At 37.7% G+C, this 12,020-nt stretch overlaps 1 long non-coding RNA gene across 1 annotated transcript in view; it reads left to right on the plus strand.

Annotated features, from left to right (window-relative positions):
- The window catches only part of LOC102141896 (uncharacterized), a 51,294-nt gene extending 40,143 nt beyond the window's left edge, over window positions 1-11,151 (plus strand). The window contains exons 2-3 of the long non-coding RNA XR_001485750.4: window positions 4,707-4,892; window positions 8,433-11,151. This is a non-coding gene — a long non-coding RNA (uncharacterized lncRNA). The remainder of the gene's footprint in view (window positions 1-4,706; window positions 4,893-8,432) is intronic.
- The last annotated feature ends 869 nt before the right edge of the window (window positions 11,152-12,020 follow it).

Raw genomic sequence — 12,020 nt, forward strand, 5'->3', positions numbered from 1 at the left:
TGCCTGATACACTGCAATTCCTGGAAAAGAACATTCACTGCACCTTGAAAGGTTTTATGGATTGAACTGAATTCCAACTGATGTTAGCATATTCACATATTTATTTATTCATCATGCATTTCCTCAGCATATGTTTATTGAATGACTACTACATGCCAACTGAGAGAATTCCAAGCCTAGTAGGCAAGATCAGCACAAATACTTCTAAGTAGAATTCAATGTAGAAGAATGACACAATTGAGATACAGCAAAGAGCTGGTGATCTGCCATACCTCAGCTTTATGTTGTGCTTCTTCGGTGCCCTTTTTATTCTTTCTGCTTCTATTTCTCTTGATGGTGAGGTTTTGGTCTCTTGTAGGCTCTATCTGAACTGTTATTGGAAAGTCATATAAAACATGATGTCATCCAGTACTGTTTCGTTCTTGTCACAGTGTTCTAGTCCTAGTTTTCTTTTCCTTTTTGTCTATAATAATAATTATGAATTCCTTCAGCATTTTCTGCCTTTTTTTGCTTGCTTCAGAGTTAAAGAAAGTCTGGTAGTTTTCTTCCTCCTAAAGGTCAACAAACAAGACATTAGAATTTTAAGTTTCTTTTCTGTTATTAATAATAAGTGAGGTCAGAGAGAAAAAGTGTTAATACAAGAAGAAAATGCAAAGATCCAGTGACTCTTACAAAGGTCATTAAATCTTAGCCTTTGATTCATAGTTCCTGGACTTCTGCTGGGAGAATATTTAATTGCATAAAACGCTTTTGTTCTAATGGATATTTATTTTTATTATGGTAAAATACACATAACTTTTCAGTGAATGGTTTTGTGGCATTAAGTACATTTACATTGTTGTGAACCCTCACCACCATCCCTTTCTAGAACTTTTTCTTTCCCAAGTGAAGATCTATACCTACTAAAAACTAACTCCACATTCCTCCCTTCCTATCCCATACTTTCCAACACCTAGAAACCACCATTCTACTTTCTGTCTCTGAATTTGACTACTTTAGTTATTTTGGACAAGTAGAATCATGCAATATTTGTCTTTTTGTGTGACTGGCTTATTTTACGTAAAATAATGTCCTCAAGATTCACCCAGGTTGTAGTGTGTGTCAAGTTTTTTTTCTTTTTCAGGCTGAAAAATATTCCCTATATTTATACAGCACATTTTGCTTACCCATTCATCTATTAATGGACATTTAGCTTTCTTCTACTTTTTAGCTATTGTGAATTATGCTGCTGTAAACACGAGTGCATAAATATCTGAGTCCTTGCTTTCAGTTCTTTTGGGTATATATCCAGAAATAGAATTCCTGGATTGTATGGTAATTATAGGTTTAATGTTTTTAAGGAATCACCATCCCTTTTTTCAAGTGCATACATCATTTATATTTTCATCAGCAATGCACATGAATTCAAATTCCTCCACACCTTTGCCAACACTTAGTTTTCTTTCTCTTTCTTTTTAAGATAACCATCCTAACAAGTATAGAGTGTTCTCTCATTGTGTCACCATGGATATTTCTGATGGTGACACTCACCAAATCTTATTCCTTCTTCAGACTTTTACTTTTTTTTATGGAAGAGCATGTTAACACTTTCCTCTATGAAGTCTTATTTTCCCAGAATGTCGTTGTAAAGGGTCATGTAAGGAAAAATAGTAGATACTTTTTATGGAAAGAAATTTATTTAGATTTGTGAAAGCTCCATACTGATGATAACCATCACAGTGGGCCCCTTCCCCCTCAGCAAGGTCTCCATAGGAAATTTCCTCATACCTCTATCATCACATTTGACATCAGCTCAGACCTGGACCTACCCAGCAGCAATAATCCATCTATTTTCATCCAATCATTCATCAATTCATCCCTCCATGCATTCATTCAACAATTAATTATTGTACACCTATGTTCTGTTTAAACCTAGCAATTCTTTCTAGTCTTTTTATTATTTACGATAACTAAGGAAGTATATTAATGAAATACTTTGGCTATTTCCTTCTGATTGAGTATCCAGGCTAGTTCTCTGGACATCTTTTCTGGGCAAGATAAAGAGACAAATCATGGTGCTTTTTAGAAATGAAATGTTCACCTCATCTATGGCTCACATAGGCATTTCAAAGTGGGACCTAATGCTTTTAGAAACTATATTTACACAGCATAAAATAGGAACTTGTATTCCACTTAGAGTAAAAACTATCCATGCCTTTCTTACGTGGTAAATAACATATTGTGAGTTAAGGATGCCTAATAGACACTAAATAATGTAATACATGAGAAAGGAAACTATGATTGGCAAGTCCAATTACCTGGGTCTTGCAATATGTTTTTTTAATTGACCTTCATATCGTTACAGTAATGATTTTTGTTTTTCTCATTCTTTTCTTTTCTTCTTTTTGAATAAGAAGAAACAAGATTGACAATGAGAATTGTCACATGCAGCATTTTGTTGTTGTTGTTGCTGTTAGATGTCAGAGTTATAACTAAATAAAAATTGAAGTAATTTCACATCAAATGTTTCCCAGATAAATCCAGGGATTTCCACCACACTTTGTTCTTAGGAAATCAGCACCATATCTCATTGTAGAAGTATTTCCATGTGTAATTAATTTAAATATAACATAAAAGAAACAGAATCAAGATGAAACAGACAATAATCTTCCACTCAAACATATTCAACCACAAACCAAAGTCATATTTTGGATTGTGTCCTCATTTTGATGATCACAGGATTTATCTTATTTGTGGTTTACTTGGGCTATTTTCAATGCCTGGAGAGACACCATGTACACTGTAGAATAATGCAATAAAATAATTAAGCATATTTTCCTCGTCTCTGGGAATATTTATACTTGTACACACACAGTTACATTAAAAGGGCTAGAATGCAGCAAGCTCAGCTGTAAGTTATTACCATGATGGTGCTGGCGTGCTAGGGCTGCTGTCACACTGAGATGCAAACTGGGTGTTCCAGTGGGATGGATTATCCTAGAGTCCGCTAAGAAGTCAATGCATCTCATGGAGAGAAAATCTGTTGGGCTTAAAAGAAAAATGCCTGTGGAAGAACACAAACTAACATCTAATCCTTTGCCAGCAGAAGTTTTTAAGGGTAGTGAAAAATTAGTGACAGACAGAAATGTTCTTCTGAGTCTAGAATCAGAACAAATCCAGCTGTGGTCATTCTACTGGATCTCAGCAAAACAAACTTGGTTGCTTACATTTGTTCTGACCTCTTACAGAAGAAAAGATTCAAAATCGGGTACTTTCAACTGAGAAAACTTGGTTAAATGAAACGAAATAAGTTTAGATACAGGATGTTAGCTTGAGGAAAGTACAATATGATTTGAGAGTCAGAGTTTGGAATCAGGAGCCTCAAATCAGACCAGATGATTTTTAAGACGACACTAGCAACTCAAAAATGCAAATAAGAATCAGGAATAGGACCCCATAGACTTTTAGGGGGAGTCAGGACATTCTCAAAGCACTGGTTTCTATTCAAGTTATCAATTGACCCTGACACTAAGTAGGAGTGTTTTGTGCTATATTTGCCTTATGGCAAACAGGCTTGAGCTGATTTTGTTCTCTATGAGAAGTGGCTATGAGTTTTCATCAAGAGTGCAAAGGAAAAAGTTAGTTTGAGGGAAATAATCAAAAGACCAAGTTCTGAATTCTAGAACATTGGTCTGATCTAGAGTCAGAAGACCAAAGTCTGATTTCTAGTTTCTTCACTTACCAGGGTTATTTTGGAAATGTCATTTCATCTCCCCTAGTTTTCTTTTTCCTGAGAAAATGAGAATGTTTTCTGTCATCTTTATCTGAGGACAATGTGCAAATGTTTTGTAAACTCTTGTCAAGGATTATCATTATTTTAAAACTGAATTCCTTTCTCAGTGATAATTAAGTAAACTATGAGAAAAATAGTTCTTAATATGAGAACTATGTAAAACTTTTTTTGTGTACAGTTGAGTTGGAAGTGTGTTTTGGAGGACTCAATGTCTGGTGGCTGTAACTGGTTTGTTTCCAACATATGATACACTTGTGTGCTAGGTTTATGTATTAGGGTAGTGCTAACCACCATACCACATAAAAAGCTAAAATTGCAATTCTTTAATACAATAGGAGTGTATTTCTTGCACATATAAAGTAGGTATTCTTGATTGGTGGGCTGTTCTTCAAGTGGTGATTCAAGAACTTGGGTTTTTTGTTGTTGTTGTTGTTTGCTTTATTATCTTTAACACATAGCTTCCTACGTAGCTATGTATACAAGCCACTGGATAGAGAAGGAACATAGTGTATATGGTGTGGAAGGCTGTTTATGAGCCAGCTCTGGAAGTGGCACACATCCCTTCTGTTTAATTTCATTGGCTGGAACTCAGGCTCACAACCATGCCTCTTTGCAAGGAAGGCTAGAGAAGACGCTTGATTTTTGTGCCTGAGGAGAAGATGAAATGGGATTAGTAAGCAGCCAGCTAGTATCTGCTAAAATTTTGGGTCAGAACAACAACTCATGAAGTATCTGGACTGTAATACAGGTAAATTGATTATTTTAAATGAAGTATCAGTTAATGAGAATAAAAAGACCAGGCTTTTCACGAATCCCCAGAGGGCATTCAGGAACGCTGTGTTCAGCAGTAGTGGATATGCGTATGCTTGTGTGAGGCATCGGCAGAGCGTAATCCCAATTCAGGTGTAATGTTTTCCCTTTTGTCTTCTCATAGGAGCTGACTAAGTTGGCTTGGCTGTACATAGGAGGAAGACCCTGATGCCTAGTGCTCAACACAAAAACGCTTCAGTAATCCCCTGAGATTGTTTTACCTTGCAACACTCTCTGGAAAATTGTTGTTCCAGGAATGTAATGAAAAGATCTGCAAGAGAGTACAGCCCCTGTTGACTGACTTGTCTTGGTAAGCTTTCCTAGTTCTTTTGGAAAAAAAAAAAATGTGAACCATACAACCATTTATATGTGGACAGCAATCTCTTGGTCTAGCTTTCAAGCAGAAGGGATTTCATGGTCAAGGGCTAGCCTCAGAAAATAAGCCTTGTTAATGAATATATAATTCTACAGTTCCTGAAGGTATGTGCATATAAGAACTCGTGATGTGAAAGGACCATGAACTGAGGGAAACTGACCCATTGGGTTGATGGTGGGCACAAGAATGAAAGGCATTCAGCCATTGAATTACAAGCACCTCCAAGTACCACATAATTGCATTTCAACCAGGATTTTTATAAACAAATATAACAATGTTGACTTTGGATTTGTTAGCTTCAGGCTCCCACACATTTTTATTCCTCATGACTATTTTATTTTTCAAAAGAAAAGAAACCCCCCATACATGTGGTGAGAGAATAATTCTATGCACTGGGAACTTTTCAAATAAATTTACTGCTCATGCTCGGTGAATGACCTTCACTTAGCAGCAGTATGTAAACCTTGGAAAAAATTGAAGCCAACATAAAATTATCCAAAAATTCCAGATTTCTAGCTCCATGGCCCCTATAAGAAATTCTGAATCAGTAAGTATGAGATCTGGGAATGTGAATTTTAATACAAACCTCATACAAAATAATTCCTTCTACTTTGGGAAATACAGATTTGGTGATTTAATATCAGTTGCTCATGTTTGTGTAAAGTATACACAAAGAGCTTTCTGTATCTCTTAACATGACAAACTATCACATGATTATCACCGTCAAGTGGATATTTGCTCCTATTTTTTATTTTAGGAAGTCAGCAAGGGTACAATAGATTTGGATCAAACAGGTAATATAACTTGTGGGCATTGTAAGAGATATGCTGATATCACTCCAGCTATTTAGCATCTACTATTTTCCAGTAAAGTGTACTGCACCAGACACTTCATATTCATGTCTCAAAAAAACCAAGGGAGGTGGCTATCATTGAGTCAATCTTATAGTTGAGAAAACTGCAATACAAAGGGGTTAAATTGTATTTCCATTGGCATTGCAATAAAGGAATACCTGAGACTGGGTAATTAATAAAGAAAAAAAGGTTTAATTGGCTCAGGGTCCTGCAGGGTGTACAGGAAGTGTGATGCCAGCATCTGCTTCTGATGAGGACTCAGGAAGCTTACAATCATTGCAGAGGGCAAAGGGGAGCAGGCATATCACATGTTGAGAGTGGGAGAATGGGAGGGGTGAGGTCCCAAACCTTTAAGCAACTAGATCTCACTTGAACTTAATGAGCAATAACTCACTCATCACCAAAGGAATGGGGCTAAGCCATTCATGAGTGATCCACTCCCACAATCCAACCACCTCCCGCCAGGCCCCACCTGTAACACTGGGACTCCCATTTCATTCCCTCCCTGGCCCCTCAAATCTCATGTCTTTCTCACATTTCAAAATACAATCATGCCTTCACAAAAGTCCCCTGAGATCTTAACTCATTCCAGTATTAACTCAAAAGTCCCAATTCCCTGGTTCCAATTCCAAAGTCTCACCTGGAGATAAGTTCCTTCCACATATGAGCCTGTGAGATAAAAAACAAGTTATTTATTCCCAAAAGACAATGGTGGAACTGGCATTGGGTGTACATTTCCATTCTAAAAGGGAGAAATTGGCCAGAAGAAAAGGGGTACAGGCCTCATGCAAGTCTGAACCCATCAGGGCAGTCATTAAATATTAAAACTCCAAAATAACCCCCTTAGACTCCATCTCCCATATCTTGGGCACACTGGTGCAAGGGCTGGGCTCCCAAGGCATTGGGAGCTTCACCCCTGTGGCCTTGCAGGGTATACCCTCTGCGGCTGGTCTCATGGGCTGGAGTTGGGTGCCTGCAGATTTTCTAGGCTCAGGATGCAAGCTGCCAGTGAATCTATCATTTTGGGGTCTGGAGGGCAGTAGATCCCCTTCCCAGAGCTCCACTAGGCAGTGCCCTTGTGGGAACTCTGTGTGTGGGCACTCATTTCCCCTTGACATTGCCTTAGTAGTTTCTCTGTGCGGGCCTGCCCCTGTTGCAGACTTCTACCTGGGCACCCAGGCTTTTCCATACATCCTGTGAAATCTAGGGAGAATCTGCCAAGCCTCCTTCACACTTACGTTCTGTGTGCCCACAGACTTAACATCACGTGGAAACCACCAAGGCTTGTGGTGGTTTGCACTCTCCAAAGCAGCTGCTTGAGCTGTACTTGGGAGCACTTTGAGCCAGGCTGGAGCCAGAGCAGCCCAGATGCTGGGAGCAGTGTCCTGTCTTCACAAGCAACAGAGCCCTGTGTTTGAGCCCTGAAATCATTCTTTCCTTCTAGACCTCTGGCCCTGGGATGGGAGGGGCTATCTCCAAGATCTCTGTAGTGCTTCCAAGAACTTCCTCCCATTGCCTTGGCTATTAGCACTTTGTTCCTTTTAGTCATGCTAATCTCTCTAGCAAGTGGTTGCTTTACACCTTACTTGAATTTCTCTTTTAAAATGCTTTTTTTTGTTCTCTGCCACATGGCCAGGTTGTGAATTTTCTAAACTTTTATGCTCTGTTTCCCTTTTAAATAAAAGCTCCAACTTTAAGTCATTTTTTTTTTTACTTCATTGTCTAATCGTAGACTGTTAGAAGCAGCCATGCCACATCTCGAAAGATTTGCTGCTTAGAAATTTCTTCTGCCAGATACCCCAGGTCATTACTCCTAAGTTCAAACTTCCACAGATCCCTAGGTCATACACACAATGCAGCCAAGTGTTTTGCTAAGGTATAGCATGGGTAAGCTTTACAGTGAAGGTCATCAGCTTGGCCTTCACTGTCCAAATTCCCATCAGCATTTCGGTCACAACCACTTAACAAGTCTCTAAGAAGTGATAAACTTTCCCTCATCTTCCTGTCTTCTTTTGAGCTCTTCAAACTCTTCCAACCTTTTCTCATTTCCCAGTTCAAAATCTGCTTCCACATTTTCAGGTATCTTTATAGCAATATCCCACTTCTCGGTATGAATTTTCTGTATTAGTGTATGCGTGCTGCTGCAAAGAAGTATTTGAAACTGGGTAATTTAAAAAGAAGTTTAATTGGCTCAGGATTCTACAGAGCACATAGGAACCATGGTGCCAGCATGCTTCTAGTAAGAGGCTCAGGAAGCTTACAATCATGGCAGAAAGTGAACAGGGAACAGATGCATTCCATGGTGAGAGTAGGAGCAAGAGAGTGAGGAATGAGGAGGTCCCAGGCTTTTAAACAGCCAGATCTCTTGTGAACTAACTGAGCAAAAACTCACTTATTACCAAGGGGATGATGTTAAATGATTTATGAGTGATCTGCCCTCATAACCCAATCACCTCCCACTGGGACCTCCCTCCAGCATTGGGAATCACATTTCAACATAAGATTTGGAAGGGACAAACCTCCAAACTATATCACTTGCTAAAGTTTGATAGTAAGTGGCAGAGTCTAGATTTGTATCCTACTGTTTGATTCTGGTTCTCTGCCTTTTCATTTGCTCTAGATCAAACCAGAGCTTCTGGCTGGGATACTGGTATCTCGAGAGAGTCATGGCAGGAGATACATGCTGGAGCTGAGGACGTAGTAGAGACAGCAGAAAAGGTAGGAGACAGCAAGAGGAGAGCAGCCTACAGATGAGAAGACAAGTAATTTACCCTGAAGTTCTGGGACTGCTGTAGGTCACAGGAAAAATCCTTCTGAGAGATTTTGATTTTAGGTTTTGATTGTACTTCTGTTTCTATGAATGATAGAAGAAGAAGCCTATGAAGTATACATTTTCGTAGTATTTTATAGATGAGAATCAGTGTTTTTAAGCTATTAACTGAGTCACCTAATTAGTTAATGAAAGAGTGGGATTACAACCCAAGTGTGTTTGATCTCAGAGACCATGCTTTCTAATTCACAAATACTCTTTCCCTAGTAGAATCCATACCAGTGTTTTCCAAACTTGTTTATTCTGTGAGATAAACAAAAGTAAAATTAGAGTATGATTTGCGATAAAAGTAGTTGTTGGTGGTGAATTAGAGGCAAGAGTCAGAAAGACCATGTAATTGAATATGTGAAGCAACAGGGGTTTTTGCTAATGGGCTGTGTTCTTGTGAAGGTAAGGAAAGAGAAAATAATGAGGACTAAGAAACGGATAAGGCAAGGAAAAGACAATAATGGAAGCCAAAACGAAGTGAAAGGAAAAACAGACCATTTGTTATATTTTGCTTTATTACCACCACCATTCTTAGGCATCAGAACATTTTTTAAAAATCATGGCAGTAACTTCTTGAAGTAATATTGATAAAACTTGCTTCCAAATATGTATATATTTGTAAATAAAAAGCATAATCAGAATTCAGTGGTCCCTTTTTAATGTCACAAGTAGTGCAATGTTAACAAGCTAGACTGCACGATATCCTGTTTAAGTGTGTGTCTGTGCATGAGTGGGGCAGGGACGGGATCTTTGTGGTGTCATATTTACCTATCAGTATGAATGTAGGAAGTAAATTCTGAATTGAGAAAATCATCATATTGCAACTGTATCTAATTTATGTGAATTAATAATAAGGGCATAAATCTTACTACTTATTCTAGTTCATAAGGAGCTGGTGAAGCAGTCCTTTATAATGAAATAATTACTTTTTCAAGGCAGGAAGATAGTAGTAATTTGATAGGTGAATGATTTCCCAATATATAAAAATCAAATCCAAGGGAATTTCTAAAGCCAAATACATATCATTTTTGATTTTTGTACCACTTCAGATAATTTGTATCCATAGTCTTTAAGCAGAATTTAAAAAATCAAAAGTTGACGGTAAGAAGATCTCCAGGGATAGGATTTAATGTGATTTTTGTCTGCACATTGTTATTTTCTGATTGTTCTACAATTAACACAGGTTAGTAAACAAATTAAAGGAGATAATTGTTGATAAACAGATAGAGCCAATTCTCAAATTCTGAATAAGCCTAATTCATTGGCAAATATGTTGATGGTAGATAAGACCACGTTTTTAGATAAAGATGACAATTTAAATTCTGTTTTGATTTGAGGTCAGCTCACAAAGACCTCTGAAACTTTCATTTAGTTTAGCTTCAGCACTGATAAGAGACACTGAAATTTACTGTCTTCTCTCTTATTATGTGATGCCTAAGACAGGAAAAAAAAAAGAGCTCCCTTAACTCTTCTTGGACTTAAAAAAAAAAAATAGCTTCACTGAACTTTAATTGACACACAGTAAACTGCACAAGCTTAAAATGTGCAATTTAACAAGTTTGACTTATCTTGTAATAAGTTCTAACGAAAAATTTGAATTAAGCCAAAGCTATTCTCGTGTTCTATTTCCTTATACTGTCCCCTCTACCATGCACATTGCAAAACATGTTTGTTAGAATGTGGATAAAATAGACTGTGGAGACTAGTCTCAAAAATGACAATTACTGGTGATTTAGTGTCTATGAGAAAAATATATTCTAAATTCTTAGACATTGATTTACAAAATTATTTTTAACACAGCTTACTTGGGAAATGAAGACTAGCCAGCATTTACCAGTGTTGATAATCATCGTAACTGGTACATTTGGTCTTCTCACTTATTCTGAATATCACATATATTCTCTTATATCTTTCTATATCAAATGTCCAATAAAGCCCAATTACCTGATGTCATATGAAAGCAGCTTGTGGAAGGTGGGACTATTGGAGATGCTGTACCCCTGCTAGGAAGTGGCTCTGGAAAATGTTTCATTTAATATCCAATGAGATTGAGTTGGAGCTAACGTCTGAGTGGTAGATGTAAACTAAAGCTGAGCTTTCTAGGTTCTGCTCAGCCCTTTGATCTTTTGAGCTTTGCTACTGCTCTTCTTTACCTCCCTATTACCGCCTCCTGCCCGGAGGCCTCCTCTTCTTTTCTAACCCAGACTATAAAATTCTACCTCATAGTGAATTTTTCAAGGCAGTTACAGTGCAGCTTTCCTCCTTGGAGTCCACTCTGCATTATTGCTATTAGAAGAAGGAGAAACCTGCAGGGATGTGCAAAAGTTAGACTGAGAAATAAAACATATTGGTGGTCTTCCACCAGATCATGAGCACACTCATATCCATCTTACAGTCCTGGTTTTGCTTTTATGCAGTGGAACTATCACCCACTGCTTCTATATTAAACTTTTCAGATTTTCAACCTACAAGTCTCTTCATGCTAAGAAATGGCATTTCTTAAAAGAAAAAAGAAAGAAAAGAATGTCTGGAAATTGGTTCTACAACGAAGTTACAAATGAGAGAATTGATAATTCAGTCTTACGCTGCTTCTTGAAATATGATGGTTTCTGTTTTTGATAGAAGATGTCTTTCATATGTAAGCAGCACAAAAAATCTTATAATTTTATCTTATTCTTAAAATTCTTATAATTTTAATCCCATTATAATATACTATCTAAGCAATTACAGTCATTATTATGTTGATAAAATTTTATTCTCAATCATTATTAAATGCAATTGTGAGATTAGAGCTGATGCATTTGATAGTTTCGTCTCTTTATTGTGAATTTCTGTGTCCCTTTTGCCCCTGCAAGATTTTGGTGAAAGATAAGACTTGAATGCCAAACCTCGTGTTGCAGATACTTTGTACATATTTCCACCTTTGATCTTTGCAGCAACTTCGTGAACTAAGTATCATGACTCTAAGTTTACAGATTAGAACACTGATACCCAAGGAGTTAGGGAATTTGTTTAACTGCACATGGTTGAGTCTGAGATTTGCTTACACCTGGGCCTGCTGGGCACCCCTCATATCTTAGGACAAAGTACCACAATTTAGGTAAGGGCCAGGACTTTCTTCTAGGTGCGTTACTCACATTGCTCTCTCAGCTAAGGCTCCTTGCTCTTCATTCACATCGTGTCTGGGGTATAAACCATCCAATGAAAGATGACCCCTTCTGTCTCTCCCCATTAAAAAAGCATCGTCCTGAGTTGTAAATGAATGTTTCTTTCCCATTTCATGGTCACTGGTATCTTTTTGCCCTCCTGTTCTCAGTTTTACTTTTAGGCCTGAAGCATTTGGTAGGTTCATTGCTGAACATGGGCAGTTTCACTATTTTTCTGTTCCAT

Source organism: Macaca fascicularis, chromosome 15 (genome assembly GCF_037993035.2).
Source record: "Macaca fascicularis isolate 582-1 chromosome 15, T2T-MFA8v1.1".
NCBI lineage: Eukaryota > Metazoa > Chordata > Mammalia > Primates > Cercopithecidae > Macaca > Macaca fascicularis.